The following is an 18711-nucleotide window of genomic DNA, read 5'->3' as shown; positions in this document are numbered from 1 at the left end:
AATTTCCAAAGAACAGAGGTCACGGCCCTTAAAACGCCAGTTATTCCATGTCTCAGAAGATAAGCTGCGGCTTTAAAGCACGACTCCTACATCCGTTCCTAATCGTCACGTATCACCGACAAAAACATCCCTAAACACACTTTCACATTTCTCACGCACTTGCGTGAGGACATTTGTGAGCGGAGATCCTGTATTGCGCATAGCTGTGCGGACTGCGAAGCCCTCCACGTCCTGAATAAGGGCGGCGCGTGCCGTCACCCTTTAAGGGCAGGGCCTGGCAATAAATTCATGGGGCCCTGCGTCGGCGATCTTATCTGGTGCCTCTGCAATTAAGGGAGGCTTTCATCATGCTAACGAACCCACCATCTTAACGGAATCCAATAAGAAATATCACGACCGGATGTCATATTTTCTCCGCAACCGCTCCGATTTCTGGATAAAAATGTCTTCAATATCGACACAGTGTATTTCATTTTCTTTCCAGTTTCAGTCCATCGCAATACTTTTCCAGCACAATAGCTGCTAATTCTGGATACAACAGTGCCTAATTGTGTCCTTCATTTTGGAAATATATGTAGCATATATAATATGAATTAAGCCGTATCAGCTTTTGAGTAATAATTTTCAAAATAAATTAGTCAGCGATACAGTCCGAGTGAGTATCTCATTTTGAATGTAGTCGACATAATCGTTCTGAGAGATTCAGCAACCGTTTAGATAATTAAGGTTCATTATTGGGTCTCAGTTGCACTGTTTTAACTGGATTACGTGTTCTCTGATATGTGGTTCTCAGTAGAAAAGACGAGTTACTGACAGAACTTCTTGGATCTCAAGATGATTCAAAGCGAAACATGCAATTTTATTAATAATGTGCGTTTGAGACGGAAGAATAGAAGAGAATTATCATAATTATCTCGTTTTGTATTTGTGTTGTTGTCATGTATGCACCCCTTTACATCGCCAATCTTCGATTAGTGCAGTACGTCTCTTCACATAGTTATATCTATTTATATCCAAATTTTAACTAAAAGTATACTGAAACCATACTGGATGTATGACAAACATGATCATGCAGCAGTCCAACGAAATTACGACTTGTCACAGTTTTGTATTGGTTTATTTTCCTCATTATTAAGCATCAAATATTTCCTTACCTACTGATAACACTATGACGAAAAGACCGAAGATCTTCGCCTGGAACGCTTTGAATGACGAGTGCCGCATTTTCGGAATGCTGACCAAAATGTGAATACTATAACCAAAGTCGTAGGAATGTGTGAACGATTTTGAAAAGGAGTCATTTCATTTATTCTTACCTTCCAGAATGGCACTTTATTATGGAATCCATGCACTTGAAAGTGGCGAGCTAAAGCGATTTGAGTAGTCGTAACTCCATAATAGCTGCGACATTATGGGGAGAGGATCCCCTGTCAAATCTTTTGTACCATTAGCTGTGTGTTTGCTGAAAATGAAAGTTAAGGTAATCAGTGATGTAGGCCTCATCACCACGTATTATTCAATATTATCGGGTATGTTGCCAAATATTTTTTTAGTATTGGTTTTAACCTTCCACTAAAGTTGCGCGGTACAGCACATAAATGACATAGTAATCGGTAGGATTACCGCCAATGTCTGTAGTATTTCTGGAGAAAGAAAAGTAAATGAACGTGTGAGAGAAAAGCTGGGAGCACGCGACTTTTCTTTGTTTTTTGTTTATATTGCGCAGAGTGAGATCTTCACATTGTTAGTGTTATTCATTTTTTATTTTATATCCTTACAAAATATAAATTACCTTCGATGTGTTTGTTTTACATCTTCTTTATTTTACTATTTTGTGAGGGAATTGCTTTTCCTTCTGCTATGCGATAAATCTGTATTTTGTATGTTTCTATAACTTCTCTTTCACGTTGTGGATCAACAGTTTTCGAATAGAATTTTAATTAAACACTGACAGCTTCAGTATTATAATAAGAAACAGACAGGAAGACAACTATGTTCACCGCTTCCGGTTTCTAGGGTAATCTAGTAAGATTCTGATCTCATATGCAAATACAGAATGAGGTAGCGCCCGATAGGTACGCAACACTCCTAACATGCAGTTAAAGCGGTTACGATCTTGTCATTGTCGACACTTCCTCGCGATAGTCTACGGTAGCCTATGGCAGTTTTACAACTCCATATCCCACTGATGGCTGAGAGTAATAACACAGCAGTAACAGTTACCAGATTCCTCAGGGCATGGCGTTAAGCTTCCTCAAGAACAACGTCGTTAACTTTGGCTCCTGTTGTAGCAAGAGTGAGCTAATTTCACAAAATTTCACGGTTTTGTATCGAATTGCTGGTAACCGATCTTTCTGCTCCAGCTGAACTCATTTTCATCCTTACTTTACACCCAATGACATGAACAAAGCCCTCGCTAGTTGTTCCTCAAATCTTCACTGCCTGTGACCTCACTTTCTGGTCGTAGAAGAGAGAGAGCCTACAAGTACGCCATAAATATGTAGTTTTGTTTATTGCCCATATTCTCATCTACACATTGCCCTACAATACTTATTCATTTCTTTAACAGTGCAGTGTAACCCACCATCTTGAATTGTAAGATGGGTCTGATGCTTCTAAATCTAACAGCAAAGACTTATTACAATCTTATTAGTATGCACTTTTAATGCTATTTTAAACAATATAAAGAAAACAATAAATAAAAATTTCTCTAAGCTTACAGGTTATTGATTTTTCATTCTTAAAGTGGGGCTGTATAACTTATTTCTGCTTAGTAGACGCTACTGTAGTTTACATAACGCAAATGTCAAAAAAGTAAAACAATAGGTGTGGTGAAAATAAGTTACAATACGAAGAGGGAAGTGATATACTATATTTGGATGTGTAATGTAGTGTAAGCAGCTTGTTGGTTGATAATAGCCTATTTCTATCTATTTCAAGTGGGAAGGTCTCGGTAGATCCTCGAGTTATTATCATCTGAAATTTTTTGTGTTTATGCAAGTTTGTTGTGTTTGTGTGTGGTGATCTAATACGTTGATCTAAAATTCATGTATTCCATGTATCAGATGGTCAACCAGTATATAATCTGTATAACACAAGGTGTGTAGGTGTGTATGTACCTAAGGTACCAGGCAGAATGTAACACAACTACTAACAATCAAAGAAACAACTGCTGAATATCATGTAATGTCTTGTCAGGCATATACTAGTTGACCATCTGATACATGGAATACATTAATTTTAGCTTTACGTGAAGAATACACTTGTGATTATAAATTTGTTAGTAGAAATAGAATGTAGTTCATTCCTACTTAAGTGCAGTATTCCTTAAATAACTCAAAACAGTGCATTTTTAGTTTTATGCATAGTTATACGGAAAATATGTTTGATGTATAAAATACATTGGTTGTAGCTTTAAATGATATACTTCTATCTGCACATAATAAGACGAATAATACATTACTGAATGTGTACAGTATACTTTAAACAATGTACAATGTCTGTGGCTTACGAAGTCGGGATGAGGGGTACACTTAGCATGGGAGGACAAGGCCCCTGCTATGTCACTCCTTAACACAACAACTAGCAAATCAATCAACAATTTATTCAAAACAAGCTTTTATAAAATAGATTAGAGGCATTTAACACGCGGACGTTCTTAAGATAATATCAAATACACAGTTACAACAACTTACTTAAGAGATGAGCCACGGAGATTTCAAGACTTAAGAGACAAATTACAATCTGAAGGTGATTTTAAAGGTGGCAGCGGTAGTCTCCGTTTTCTTTTTCCTTTTTTCTTTTTTTTAAGGCAATAATCTATAATATGGAAGTGATTTACAACATACACCAGTTCGTTACAAACCCAAATAACACCAAGTGCTCAACAAGTTAATTAATGTAATTGATTCCAAAGCAAATTAAAAAATCCCCTTTTTTACATATATATAAAATAGGTTCAATAACTACCAAACGGGCAGTGACGCCAGGCTGTCCTGAACAAAAGGTGACTTAACTTAAAATCCCGGAAGCAGCAGACCAGCTGTCCAAAACAACACGTAAACGCCAGCGCCCAACCGGGAGTCACTTCCCATTAGACGACATGTCACAGCTGCTGTGCACCCAAGCAGTACGTGGTGCCACTCCCACACACCCCAAATCGCAAGAAACTGGAACACAAACAGACCGCAAAAAACACGGTAAACACCAAGCAAACATCAGTTAATATAAGTTAAGAGATCAAAAAACAATATAAATGACGAACCCATAAATGCTTTCAATAAAGATGAGTGAAATTTTTCAGCGATATCAATGCTGTAAAACATTTAAAGTATGAACTGTACACAATTTCAGTGCTGAAAATATAGTATCAGACCTTTAGACTCTCATAGTTTGTCAAACAAAATTTACACATATGATTAAGGCCGACAATGTGTACAAAGATATAGTGGAAATAATATCACGTTATTCAAATCCACAACTTTACAATGATACTAGGATGTGCACTTTAATTTCGTTGCTTAGGTCTGCGATGTAGCAGCCAACTGTGTAAACTTGGCATGCATAAAATTTCAACTAGACTATGACCTACTATCTTGAATACTTTACAGTTACATCTTTTGGGAACACTGATATTTTAAAGGATGTACTGACTACTGGTCTCCATGTGGTTACATACCTTGCCGGTAGCTCTTACTTCAGCAACACGTACATTACAGCAACAAACAAACAAGTACACTCGCTGAAATGCAAATCGTTCAACGAAACGAAGACGCCTAGACCACTTACACCTTCGATGGAGAGCGTTGTTCCAGATGTTCTCGACGGATGGGTCTCTCCGAGAAAACAGGCACCGAAGCAATGCGACGATCAACGCCCGGAGTTGACATCAGGAAGGTCCCCCACAAACTCGCGCCCGTCTTGCAAGGTGGATCGGCAGCGCCGCTCGCGACCGAGCCCGCGTGTTTTCCTAGTGTCACGTGTTGTTGGTTTGGGTCCCTTACATGTTGATCCCTTTTGAGTCATGTTCACTTAGTGTGTTGGTTCCTTCCTCGGTTTCGGAATCTGTGGTCTCGCTTGCGTCCTCCCATATTGTTTCTTGTGTTGTTTGTGCTTATCTACGCCTCCTTCCATATTTTTGGATTTGGCGCTAGTATAGTTCGTGCAGTGTGCTGGATACAACATCGGCTATGCTACTTATTGTGTTCCAGCCCTCGGGATTACGTATTATTCTGTTTAGATATCACATGTGCTAGCGTTTTGCATAGCAGTGTGACATGTACTGGTGTCCCAGTTTCTTCGCGAATGCATATTCCATTGTTAGTACCATGCGTTTAAGTGTACCGGTACGGCCCATGGCAGGTCAGGAAATATACCATCCCCCGGCTTGGGTCGACATGTTTTAATCCATCGCGTACGTCAGGGAAGGAAAAATGTACTCGGGTGCCTCCCACCCCCTCTGCCATTTGAATCCGCCATTGTTTGATTTGTGTTTTGTTTATAACGTTGGTTCCCGTAATCCCGGTGACTTTATTGGGCCTATCACTTTTCAGTCAGTAAAGAACAGCTCTATAGAGCAGGTCCCCATCACAACGCAGTGTGCCTCCAGTGATGTGATATTGAAGGCTCTGCTCATTCGCAGGAGTACACTAGGCTCACCTCGCCTTACAATTGTCTTGTGAGTCTGTATGTACAATCTGTGAGCCGATGCACTTGTGGCGAAGCACGCGTTGGATTCAAATATTGCAGTGGGGTAGGTTCTTATTTTCTTAATGGGTATTTTGTACTGTGTTGAGTATTGTTAGTTTGTGCATAATTTTGGAGGCTTTGTCAATTGTCAGTTGATTTGATCGTTGAATGTTTTTCATCAAGATGCAGTCGTTGATAACGTGTGGCTTGCTTCCTTCGTACGCTAGTAAAGTTTACGTCCCGATGCTCACAAATGGTATACTGCGTGGAAGGCCTTGGAAGAGCCCTATGATACAGAGAACCTAGGGCAGCACCGGCCGGAAACTTAACGCACGCGATTACCCCACCATACCGCTATGCTGTCTGAGCGGGAACTGAAAAAGCGTCGCTTTGCAGTCAGTAACTGCAACACAGACCGGCTTGCATCTGGCCTGGTTTAATATTACACTTTAATAGGAATCTCGAGAACTTAAACTGATGGCTTGACGAGCGGTATTGTATTGTTGTTACTGACAGCTGGTACAAGACAAAACCAAAAATTCAAATCAAATAAAATAAATTTGAGCTCGCAGCTGTATTAAACCAGTAATGTTATGCGAGCCATGTTATTGAATTTAAAATTCTTACAACATTTCGGTTTGGGCATATAAAGGTGTGCAAACTTTTTCCGAGAAAATCCTTCGAGAAAATTTTGGAAATTTGTGGTAAGTTCCTAAGGGACAAAACGGTTGGGGTCATCCGTCCCTAGGCTTACACACTACTTAATCTAACTTAAACTATGGACAACGCACACACCCATGACCGAGGGAGGACTCGAACCTTCGACGGGGTAAGCCGTGCGAACCATGGCACGGCGCTTCAGTCCGCACAGCTATCCCGCGCTGCCTTCGTAGAAAACCTCTACAGTTTTATCATAATACAATATGACTTTTAATCGGGAGTTACATTGTAGATCGATCAGTTACATCTGCAAATGAGCAGGGGCGCTTTTAACTGATGCGGCAAATGGTCTTAAATACCTCTCAAAAACAGATGTGGGGCTGACAGCGACCTGAAAACGATTTGAAAACTGTTCCTGTATTTCTTCCAACACCGAAATGAATTGTTCAAAATTTGCACTTTCTATAACACCAGAGAATTTAGGGGAATGGGCGGTCTTCTTTTTCAGAAGCTGTCTCTTGCTAAATGTGATTTTCATTTTAAATGCATCCACCTTTCCCATTAAATAAGATATTAAATTCCTTCTCATGTTGCAATGTCTTGTTAAGGGTGTTCAACTGAGCACACACAAGTCAACTAAAAATGCGGGGTCTGCAATATATTGCCGGCCGCGGTGGTCTCGCGGTTCTAGGCGCGCAGTCCGGAACCGTGCGACTGCTACGGTCGCAGGTTCGAATCCTGCCTCGGGCATGGATGTGTGTGATGTCCTTAGGTTAGTTAGGTTTAAGTAGTTCTAAGTTCTAGGGGACTGATGACCAACGCAGATGAGTCCCATAGTGCTCAGAGCCATTTGAACCATTTTTTTTGCAATCTATTCCGGATCTTCTAATATTAGTTCACGTTTTCCTTTTCCGTTGATAAATCTAACAAGAGCAGTTCTTAATTAGAAAAGTCGTTCCACGCCTGCTCCTCGATTTACCCAGCGTATTTTTCAGTAGCAAGTCACGTCTCCATACAGTTCCCGCAGTTCCACCAACAACTGTTGAAAATGACGATGTAATAGCCCATGTGACTTTAGATAATGTACTATTCAGACCAACAATTGCATGACATTCTCCGTCCTGCAGATTTAGTACGAAGTTGTTCTTGGCTTCTTTATGCACGAAGCAATGAATTCCATACAAAATGTCTGTTGGTCGTAGTAGTGTTTTGCGCAATAATGCTACGAGCGCATTTTGTGCCCCTCGCATCGCTGGAGTTCCTTCGGTGGTAACTGAGACTAGCACGGTCCAATTCAGGCGAACGACTTCAGCCTGAGCAAATCAATCGCTCTCGTTGTGTCTTTCATTGGCATCAACTCTAACAGTTCTTCTGTACGTGCAATTTTCTGTCGACTCCACGAACCTAAATCGTAAGTTGTGCTGTGTTAGAAATGTTGATTGACTCATCGAAAGCAATTGGGAATGCGATCACTTGCTGGTATTGTCAGTTAACTGCCTGTAGACATCAGCTGACACCACAGCTATACGGCGAGTTATTGTTTTTAGCGGCAGAATAACTTCGGAAAACTTCTGTACCTCCAGTTGCGCCACGAGTTCCGATATCTCAACATTGTACTCTTTAATGAACTCGCCATCGCTGAGAGGCTTATTACATTTGGATATTTTGAGCGGAACTTTGTAGCTTGCCTTTAATAAAGGGTAGCTCCAGTTGGTTGTCGGCTAAAAATAAGAAGCAATAGAACGGATTATAAACATCTTGTATTTGTACGTATTTGCTTGAAGAAATCCAAACAGCACAAACACAACGGTTTTCATGCGTTACTCATGCTGAGATCGGCTGGCTGTGTATCACTATAACTTTTGATGTCTACCAAATCGTCTGGTGAGAGACGTTCCCTGGGGGGGATCCACCCGAGGCGGAACCGTACAATAACCCTGGGTTCGGTGTGGGGCGTCCAAGGGGGTGAAGTGGACTGCGGAAGTCGTCGTGGGGTTGCGGACCACTGCGGCTGCCGCGGGGACGGAGCCTCTCCGTCGTTTCTAGGCCCCCGGTTGACATACAATAAAACTACTGCAACCTACATCCTTCTGTATCTACTTACTGTGTTCATCATTTCACCTCAGACTTATTTTAGACGTCGCAATGATATCCCTGACAATGAAATGAAATGAAATGAGTGTATGGTATCGTTGGCCATCCGGGGAAGTTCGGCCGCCAAGTGCAAGTCATTTCAGTCGACGCCACATTGGGCGACGGTGACGAGGCTGAAATGATGATAACACAACACCCAGTCCCCGAGCGGAGAAAATCTCCAACCCGGTCGGGAATCGAACCCGGTCCCGCTTGCATGGGAGGCGAGCACGTTACCACCCAGCTAAGCAGGCGGACTATCCACGACATAAAATTATGAACAGACAAAAGCTGGGATCACGTTTGAAATGGAGATTAATGGTCTGGGAAATGTGCGTCGCACGTCGATGTTTCCCACTAAATTTATATTTGCTACTCTGACCACCACACGGTTTTGAGCCCACACACTTCACTACAGTACTAAATTGGCGAACCCTGCACAGTAGACAGTGATAATTATCATCCTTCTCTTCTAAAAAGTTCTGTCAGTCCCACTCATATTTAAATGGTCGTGATAGAGTGTCACTGCGGTGCCATTCCAACAACCACAGTTCCTTTACACTTCCTTTAAACGACAAGCAAACAGCGAGAAACACAAGCGCTGGTACTTCGTAAAATACCGGAAGAGACAGTGCTGTAGCGCACCACTACATAAAACGTCATCCCGTGCCGTGTATTTCCGAGAAGGACTGAGAAAATCCGGGACATACCGGACGTCGGGCCGCACACAGGCTCGCACTTTGCACCCGCGTGCAGTTTAGCAGGCCCCTACCTCTGCCATTATGCCACTGTCTGGAACCGGTGTGTGCTGCAGAACTGTCAGCCGCTTTCACAGTGGACCTGGTGTTGAGCACCAGGTAATGTCGCGGGTTTCTCTCCGTACTGCAGTCTGACTCCTGCTCTGTGTGTTAGGAAAGTTCGGAGTGGCCCTACAATTGCCCTCACTGGTTAGCACAAGTGCGACCGGTTGGATGGGCGTGAAGAGGAGTGTGACGAGAAATTCAGTTTCACGGCACTCCCTGAGAGTACGGCGTCAAAGGCCCACTCCTAAGCACAAAAGTGTCAACGAGGTAATATCCAACTTCAGTAGCAGACATTGTTGATCGCAATATGGCTTATTGCTAGAATTGAGAGAACGTAATTTCCTCGAAATGTCAAGCAACACACTTCAATCTCCTAAGCACATTGCACTAGGGAAAAAAACACCGTCACGAAAGAATTATTCGACCTGGACGAAAATAAATAGATGTGATGTACTTGTACAGACAAACAATTGTTTACGATTTCAGAAGAATTCGATGATTTATCGAACAGAAATAACTTCACAAAATGAGCAAGTCAGTAAGGCGTTGGTAAACCGCAGCCCTTAAACAAGCAGTTTTTCGGCTTGGCATTGATTAGTAGAGTTGTTTGGTGTTCTCCTAAAGGATATAGTGCCAAATTCTGTCCGAATGACGCATTAGACCGTAAAAATCTCGGTTGAAGGGCCCTGCCCATAGTACTCAAAACGTTCTCAATTGGGGATGGATCAGGAGACCATCCAGACCAATGTAGGGTTTCGCAAGCACGAAGAAAAGCATTAGACACACTCACAGAGTGAGGGCCGGCGTTATCTTGCTGAAATGTAAGACCAGAATTGCTTACCATAAAGGACAACAAAACGGGGCGTAGAATATCGTCGACGTACCGGTGTGCTGCACGGGTGCCCTTTCAGTGGCAGACATTACAACACATACATTGTTGATCGCAGTGTGGTTCAGTGCTAGAATTCAGAGAACATTATTTCCTCAAAACGTCAAGCAACAGACTGTATTCTCCTAAGCATACTGCCCTAGGAAAAAAAATATCGTCACCAAGATCCTGCTATGAAAATAAATGGAATCCCTGACCATCATTATTGTTTATTGGGCTGTATCGGGGAGGCGAGTGTCGGGTTGGCATCCCAGACCTGTCTGGGTCATCTTCACATCAAATAAACGCTTGCGCAAGGACCAAGCGTGAATCAACGTGTAACTGATTTGCTAAATCGTCAATTTTTTTCAGATATCGTAATCATTTGTTTGTGTGTACTTGTACATCTCATCTGTCGAGTTCGAAGGTAAATTTAGAAAGATTCTTCCTGTACACACCTCGCGACTAGAACAGTAAAGTGACAATGGTACCTTGCGCCACAGATTGTACGGTGGTCAGAGCAACAAATGTAGGTTTAGTGAAAAACGTATCGACGTGCGAAGCGCATTCCGAGATCTTCACTCTCTATTTCAAACGTGGTCCCAGCTTTTGTCTGAACGCCATTTTATGTCGTGGGTAGCGTTCTGAGATCCAAAACCTGGCTAAGGCGAAGCTAACCTGCGTACGAACCGTGACAAGTCCTTTGCAGAGCAGTCAGGGGGAGTTACGGGTAGGGACGCCAGCGCAGGTGTACGAGGCGGCAGCGCTGGGGTGAGGTGAGGCGAGGTGGTTTAGAGGCGCGGCCGCTCTTAGGGCGCTGGCAGCCAGCCACCGCCGCCACCGCCGCCACCGCCGCCGCCGCGCTAAGGCTTCCGCAGTTCCCGCGGCTGCCCTGCGGGGGCGGCGCTTTATCATCGGGAACGCCGCGCGACTTGTTTGTGAATCCCGGGATTTACTGGAGCACCTCGCCGCTGCAGATTGGTACCTCGCCAAACGCTCTTGTTCGAACCTTCCACACTTTTGTTTCCGCGAATAAATGTTTATTCTGCTGCTCTCTTGCGGTTCTGGCTGACTCCCGAACCGGCTGAATCCGATATAAACTCGCGTTAGGAGAAAATAAATAAATGACAGGACGAGAAACACGAAGCAGAACACAATAAATTTAAAATACGTTTTTTGTTACTTTCATTTAATCTCTGACTCTACGTGAGAGACTTGTTTCCTATGAGGTGGAACAGGGCACAAAGAAATGAACAATGATTTACAGCAACTATTGTTTATAATCTCTTTTGCTCTCTCTTCTAGGCGACAAGAGTAGCTAGAGCCAGTCGATGCAAAAAGCTGCTTCCAATACCTTCATTTCACTTCATCATTACTGCTCTCACAACAAAGTTATGACATGTCAGTGTTTTGTTGTACTGCAGCGTACTACAGGAGCAACCCCAGAGTTGCTCAGGAATTTATTTATAACTGTGCGTGAACGTCCATACCATGTAGTGTCTGGCCTTGTGAGCCAGCCGATGTCGCCGAACGGTTCCAGGCGCTACAGTCCGGAACCGCGCGACTGCTATGGTCGCAGGTTCGAATCCTGCCTTGGGCATGGATCTGTGTCATGTCCTTAGGTTAGTTAGGTTTAAGTAGTTCTAAGTTCTAGGGGACTGATGACCTCAGATGTTAAGTCCCATAGTGCTCAGAGCCGTTTGAACCATTTTCTGGCCTTCTGTTTAAAATTCATCGCGTCGTATCTCATTTACTACGTATCGTACTATAATTTTGTAGCTACCGTCAGCGGCATATTTGGATACTCTGCAAAATTTATTGTGAATAGATATAGTAGGAAAGAAGTAACAAATTAAAACGTCATGCATGATGCAGCAATTTCAAGCATCTCATTGTTTATGACGTCATATCCCCCGAATTGTGTGTCGCACAGTTGAAACATCCCTTAGAAAAATTAATGAATGACTGTGCTGGTAAATCTCTTACGTTATTTGATTTTCAAACAGCTGAGCAGAACTGAACGTACTCAGACATTTCTCTCTTTACTTATTCTGATCAACACTAAACTGACACACAATATTTTTAGCGCAATGCAATCTGACTTTCAAAAATCCCTACAAAAGAACGGCCCTGACTAACAATAACCTATACCTTTCATGAATCACTTACCTCACAAAAATCTTAGTTACTCGAACTACTGCAATAAAGCGAGCGACAATACTGCCAGCTAAATGAAAGATTCTAGCTACTGAAGGCACTAACTACTGATAGGCATAGGTAGCAAATGAGAGATTTTGATAGAGAACAAACAATGTATTTACCTTAATAGTGTTCAAAAGTCATTATATGTATAATCAGTTCATGATATCCAGTCTTACGAATTGACTGTCTCTAATGGACACACGTCCAGATAATCCGCTCTCAAAACTCCGCCATCTCTCTCCCCACATCCACAACTGCTGGCGGCTTACCTCCAACTGCGCAACGCTACGCGCTGTTCACATCCAACTGCCCAACACTACAATAGCGAATATTCTAACAATGCCAACCAGCCACAGAATGCACACAGCTCAACCAGTGATTTTCATACAGAGCGCTACGTGGCGTTACCAACATAAAAAACTAAACAGCCTACTTACACAGTGATATAATTGAGCTGTGCGCGGCTCGTGTTCGTGCCGTTATTGCTTGACATGTTGTCTTGGCGGTACTCCAGTCTCGTTTCTTATTCAATTTACTGGCTTCACTAAGTTGCTAGCTTGCCTGCCCGTGAGTGGCAGCAGTAGCACTTATCGATAAGAGCACTGTCGTACTACCTTTGGAGGGACCGCTAGTATTTCCGGGTCGTCGTGTGTCGGGATTTCAGTGGTGAAGGAGCAGCAGTGAGGTCCGGACAGCCATGTCTCCCCCGACCGTTGCCGGCACACGACTTCAGTGGGGACGACCTTGGTTGCTCGTTCGGTCGGTCGTCTCATCGGAAGACGTGTATTGGGTAGCCGACCACTTCCGGGTTCTGTCTGTGTGTGTGTGTGTGTGTGTGTGTGTGTGTGTGTGTCTGTGTGTCGACTTGAGATTCCTCCCTGTTGTTCCACAGTGACAGATTTTGGTATTGTTCAACTTGTTTGTGGAAGTGCTTCACGGAACCTTGTGAAGATTTTGTGGTATTCACTGAGCAGTTATTTTAACGATGTCTGCATGCTGGATTGAATCAGTCGGTTGGAAAAGAGCAGCAAGGAACTCTCCGCGGCGCGATGCCAGGCCGGGACGACTGGCGGCGTGCACGCGCTGTTGGATCGTGAGGCGCCAGCTGCCAGAGCGACAAAGTTCGTTACCCGCCGAATCTGGACGCTGAAGTTGTGTGATCAGTTAACCTGTTATGAAGCTTCAACTGTAGTGACATCTCAGAAGGCATGTCAAGTTTTCTTTAACGAGGCCTTCAGCCGTATTGCTTACTTGTGACCTTTTAGAGCAATGTGTGAACTAGTGGTTCTTTGGAAAATAAAGTTGTGTGTTTGATTGTGCAACTCACAGTAAATGTTTACGGCCCCAGCCACAATCATAACCTTATCACGTGCGCTCTCTGAGTACCTACCAACCTGCTTTCAATAATTTTGCACCTACATTCAGTGGTATATGTGCATACTGTATATGAAATGTCATGAATACAGTAATCAGCGAAGAAGTAATAAATTACAACGTCAAGCCTCTTGCGATCCTTTTACTGTATGAACAGCAGAAAAGTAGTAAGCGATACATATTTTTCCTTTCATCATTCTGTAGGGATTGTCAGCGACAAGAAAATTCTTGATTTGAAATTATGTGTAAAGTTTGTTGTAAGTAACTATTCACATTTTTTTTTTTTTTTTTTTTTTTTTTTGTAATCAGTCTACTGACTGGTTTGATGCGGCCCACCACGAATTCCTTTCCTGAGCTAACCTCTTCATCACAGAGTAGCACTTGCAACCTACGTCCTCAATTATTTGCCTGACGTATTCCAGTCTCTGTCTTCCTCTACAGATTTTGCCCTCTACAGCTCCCTCTAGTACCAAGGAAGTCATTCCCTCATGTCTTAGCAGATGTCCTATCATCCTGTCCCTTCTCCTTATCAGTGTTTTCCACATATTCCTTACCTCTCCGATTCTGCGTAGAACCTCCTCATTCCTTAACTTATCAGTCCACCTAATTTTCAACATTCGTCTATAGCACCACATCTCAAATGCTTCAATTCTCTTCTCTTCCGGTTTTCCCACAGTCCATGTTTCACTACCATCCAATGCTTTACTCCAGACGTACATCCTCAGAAATTTCTTCCTCAAATTAAGGACGGTATTTGATATTAGTAGACTTCTCTTGGCCAGAAATGCCTTTTTTGCCATAGCGAGTCGGCTTTTGATGTCCTCCTTGCTCCGTCCGTCATTGGTTATTTTACTACCTAAGTAGCAGAATTCCTTAACTTCATTCACATCGTGACCATCAATCCTGATCTTAAGTTTCTCGCTGTTCTCATTTCTACTACTTCTCATTACCTTCGTCTAACGATTTACTCTCAAACCATACTGTGTACTCAGTAGACTGTTCATTCCGTTCAGCAGATCATTTAATTCTTCTTCACTTTCACTCAGGATAGCAATGTCATCAGCGAATCGTATCATTGATATCCTTTCACCTTGTATTTTAATTCCACTCCTGAACCTTTCTTTTATTTCCATCATTGCTTCCTCGATGTACAGATTGAAGAGTAGGGGCGAAAGGACACAGCCTTGTCTTACACCCTTCTTAATACGAACACTTCGTTCTTGATCGTCCACTCTTGTTATTCCCTCTTGGTTGTTGTACATATTGTATGTGACCCGTCTCTCCCTATAGCTTACCCCTACTTTTCTCAGAATCTCGAACAGCTTGCACCATTTTATATTGTCGAACGCTTTTTCCAGGTCGACAAATCCTATGAAAGTGTCTTGATTTTTCTTTAGCCTTGCTTCCATTATTAGCCGTAACGTCAGAATTGCCTCTCTCGTCCCTTTACTTTTCCTAAAGCCAAACTGATCGTCACCTAGCGCATTCTCAATTTTCTTTTCCATTCTTCTGTATATTATTCTTATAAGCAGCTTCGATGCATGAGCTGTTAAGCTGATTGTGCGATAATTCTCGCACTTGTCAGCTCTTGCCGTCTTCGGACTTGTGTGGATGATGCTTTTCCGAAAGTCAGATGGTATGTCGCCAGACTCATATATTCTACACACCAACGTGAATAGTCGTTTTGTTACCACTTCCCCTCAATGCTTTTAGAAATTCTGATGGAATGTTATCTATCCCTTCTGCCTTATTTGACCGTAAGTCCTCCAAAGCTCTTTTAAATTCCGATTCTAGTACTGGATCCCCTATCTCTTCTAAATCGACTCCTGTTTCTTCTTCAATCACATCAGACAAATCTTCACCCTCATAGAGGCTTTCAATGTATTCTTTCCACCTATCTGCTCTCTCCTCTGCATTTAACAGTGGAATTCCCGTTGCACTCTTAATGTTACCACCGTTGCTTTTAATGTCACCAAAAGTTGTTTTGACTTTCCTGTATGCTGAGTCTGTCCTTCCGACAATCATATCTTTTTCGATGTCTTCACATTTTTCCTGCAGCCATTTCGTCTTAGCTTCCCTGCACTTCCTATTTGTTTCATTCCTCAGCGACTTGTATTTCTGTATTCCTGATTTTCCCGGAACATGTTTGTACTTCCTCCTTTCATCAGTCAACTGAAGTATTTCTTCTGTTACTCATGGTTTCTTCGCAGCTACCTTCTTTGTACCTATGTTTTCCTTCCCAACTTCTGTGATGGCCCTTTTTAGAGATGTCCGTTCCTCTTCAACTGTACTGCCTACTGCGCTATTCCTTATTGCTGTATCTATGGCGTTAGAGAACTTCAAACGTATCTCGTCATTCCTTAGTACTTCCGTATCCCACTTCTTTGCGTATTGATTCTTCCTGACTAATGTCTTGAACCTCAGCCTACTCTTCATCACTACTATATTGTGATCTGAGTCTATATCAGCTCCTGGGTACGCCTTACAATCCAGTATCTGATTTCGGAATCTCTGTCTGACCATGATGTAATCTAATTGAAACCCGTATCTCCCGGCCTTTTCCAAGTATACCTCCTCCTTTGTGATTCTTGAACAGGTTATTCGCTATTACTAGCTGAAACTTGTTACAGAACTCAATTAGTCTTTCTCCTCTTTCATTCCTCGTCCCAAGCCCATATTCTCCTGTAACCTTTTTTTCTACTCCTTCCCGTACAACTGCATTCCAAATACTGGTTGGATAAAATCTGGGAATTAACGAGTCGCATGGTACAGTTATTGTTCACCTCCATCCCTTTGCCAGGTAAGTGATTCTTACCCCCACAGCGAATGTCACCCGGTACTAAGGTATATGTGTACCACGTTTGGTAGGCATCGGTCGAGTGGTTTAGGAGAATAGGAGAAGACGTGGGAATCACACACGCACACACACACACACACGCACGCACACAGAAGTCCAATTTTTAAATATGTCTAGATTAATTTATCTAAGACTAATTTTCTTCTCATAGTTACCATTGAACTGAGTGACGGACTGAAATTAAAATATCTTACATGACACATCGTAAGTTCATAAGGCAAATCATACTAGTCGCTCCCAGTGTCTTGCAGTACACTATTGTGCGAAATCTGGCTGCAGCTTTTAGTTGTGGAGTGTTGTTTACTCTGAGTAGCTCCAGTATCCGATTGCTAACGTCACTTCCGTCCTTCGTTCGAATGTCTGTTGATCAGCACACTCATCGCTCACATGGTCTCATTCAGCAACGAGTGTTGCACGGATGTTTTCATGTAATGAGATCCTTTTCCGCCGGCCGGAGTGGACGAGCGGTTCTAGGCTTTCCAGTGTGGAAACGCACGATCGCTACGGTCGCAGATTCGAATCCTGCCTCGGGCATGGATGTGTGTGATGTCCTTAGGTTAGGTTTAAGTAGTTCTACGTTCTAGGGGACTGATGACCTCAGAAGTTAAGTCTCATAGTGCTCAGAGCCATTTGAACCATTTTTGAAGATGCGCTTCCATGTCATCACTTGCACTACAATCTTCTTATCGCTCCGTATTTTGTGAGACTGCCCACTTGATATGTGTACTTATCACACCCAGTGATGAACTAATGACATTGCGGAATGAAAAAAAGCGTCCAAAGTCATTTAGCAGAAGAGGACGCATGATTTTTTTATTTCCTTTGTCGTGAAAATCTCCACAATATATACATAAATCTTACACTGCAACCATGAACGTAAACGGCTCTTCTATAGTAACCTTCTTGTTTCAGTAACATCTTTTACTACTACATCGTACCGTAACCGATGGGTTGCACTGAACTACGTGAAAGCAGTCCGTTAGATACCGTCTTTCAAATTACATGTCACTTGGAGATTTTTAAGTCGCTGGAAAGGTGCAAAGGCTCTCTATACACTGTTCTTGTCTGCTAGAGAAATTGTGGAACTCTGTGTGTGGAACAACCTGTGTCGGAATTAACCGTGAGACAGATTCGCTCTCAAGAATCGTTTCTAGATTAAATGTGAACAACGGATTAAACTAACACTTTAAAAGTTTTCGGCCCAAACAGTAAATTTCAAGTCTTGTGTTCACAATTCTTTTATTCAAAGACATTAATGAAGGTAGAGGGTTCACTAACCACCTTAATCAAAATCATGATGTGTGTGACTCAGAAGTTTTTTCGAAAGTTTATAAGCACAAAAATATGAAAAGAACATGGCATGAAATGATGCACAATTAAACCTTGGCAAAATTTAAAATGAGACAATATAAACAACAGCTGAAAAATTTAATTGATAAAGGGGGGACGGTAATAAACATCATTTCTCTTTCCTGATGAATTTACCACAACGTGCCTACGTCTCAGTAACAGTTATTGTATGGCTAGAAAGAGAATCTGAAGTCAACGATGCAATAGTGGCTGTACTGTAGAACGTGGGAGGCTGAGCCGTAAATGATGTTGAGTCCCTAAGTTCTGTTTGTCCTACCGCGGGTGCCGCAAGGCAGCCTCAGTATACTCATCGATGTGACGCGAGTGGTCCTCTGAAGGCACAGCTGGCTGCCATTGGTGGCACGCCTACTAGTGCACTGCTCTTAAACGTCGGAAGCGAGCGAGGTGGCCATCCTAACTTAGGTATTCCGTGATTTAGTTACAAGTGACACGATTAGGATGATTTGGCATGCTACGACCACTGTGCCCGTTGACATTGGCACCTACGGAATTGGAGTCTTCCATTAGTATGTTGCAGCATCTGCTGCACACAAAAATACTTCAAAATGATTGTCACTGACATGTTGTTTGTTATATTTGCTGGATGTGAAGTGGCAGCTTCGCCTTTAGTGCTCTTACAGTTTCTTTTGCAGAGATCGGTTCTGACAGGTACTTTGTACTTGGCACCTCTCGCAGTTCTTTCGCAGACTACCTAAACGTAGGTTCTAGAGTTCGGTGTTGTACACTTGCTTTCGGAGTCTCTCCTGTATTGCAGG

This window comes from Schistocerca nitens, chromosome 1, assembly GCF_023898315.1.
Source record: "Schistocerca nitens isolate TAMUIC-IGC-003100 chromosome 1, iqSchNite1.1, whole genome shotgun sequence".
NCBI classification, from domain to species: domain Eukaryota; kingdom Metazoa; phylum Arthropoda; class Insecta; order Orthoptera; family Acrididae; genus Schistocerca; species Schistocerca nitens.
This window is presented reverse-complemented; position numbering follows the sequence as displayed.